The sequence below is a fragment of the Benincasa hispida genome, chromosome 5 (assembly GCF_009727055.1).
Source record: "Benincasa hispida cultivar B227 chromosome 5, ASM972705v1, whole genome shotgun sequence".
NCBI lineage: Eukaryota > Viridiplantae > Streptophyta > Magnoliopsida > Cucurbitales > Cucurbitaceae > Benincasa > Benincasa hispida.
The window spans coordinates 53,691,275-53,692,344 of record NC_052353.1 but is presented as its reverse complement, the minus strand read 5'-3'; positions in this window follow the sequence as shown (position 1 = coordinate 53,692,344).

Below are 1,070 nucleotides of genomic sequence, written 5' to 3'. Positions count from 1 at the left end.
CGACTTCTCCTTCAACATTATAATAGCATTTATTTTTTGAAAAAAAAAATTGCCATATTCCAAGATGTAAGGGAGATTGAAATATCCTGTTGTCATCATTTGAAATCAAATTTCTCATCATTTTTCTTCTATGATTTCCACCAATGGTACAACAATTTCGTATCATTGATGACATTTATGTGAAACCAATCATAGAAATATTTGTGAAACAAAGTAAATAACTTTACCAAACAAGTTCTCACAAGTTAAAATCAAATAGGGCAACAAATAAAGTTGTGACATTATTAATTATTCTTGAAACATAAAATAACATGAAATCCTAATACTCGATACCTATTATGCTTAATAGCAATATTGGACTACAATAAGCCAATTAGAAAAAATATTACATAAACAATGCAACATTTTGGTCATACATATAACCGATATACATATTATCCTTTATCAAATATGTTTTACATACAACAAAATTCACATAATAAAGTGCTTATATCCAATAAAATTCATTTCTTTACCAACCATTCAAATCCAACATAACTATTAAATAAGACATTCATAACAAAATGGTTATAGGTACTAAAATGTTGATGAAACTGCACCATAATCGTGTATATATAGTTTAACAATTTCAATATGCTTTCAAACCACAAAACAATTGTGCAATAGAATCAATATATATCTATTAGAGATATCTAAAACAACATATATAAAAATATATGAACAAAATTAATTTTTAAAATATAATATATAAAGCACATGACATATTTTCAATCTATGAAAAAATAATATAAGGAAGGTTGTCTCTTATAAAACAGACAACATCAAAAAATGTGTGTAAACAGAATCAACAAAGAATGTATATATATAATAAAAATTATTTGAGTGAATGTTATAGGGTGAGAAAAATTCACAAAATTCTTCTTTAAATTACTTTTCTGATGTGATGAAAAGTAAAATTACAGAACCAAGAATCAAAATTTTGAAATTAAAATATAAATTCAAAATCAATCTGAAATTTTGAAATACACAACAGAATCCATTAAGAAGCGAAAGAAAATATTTGAAAATAA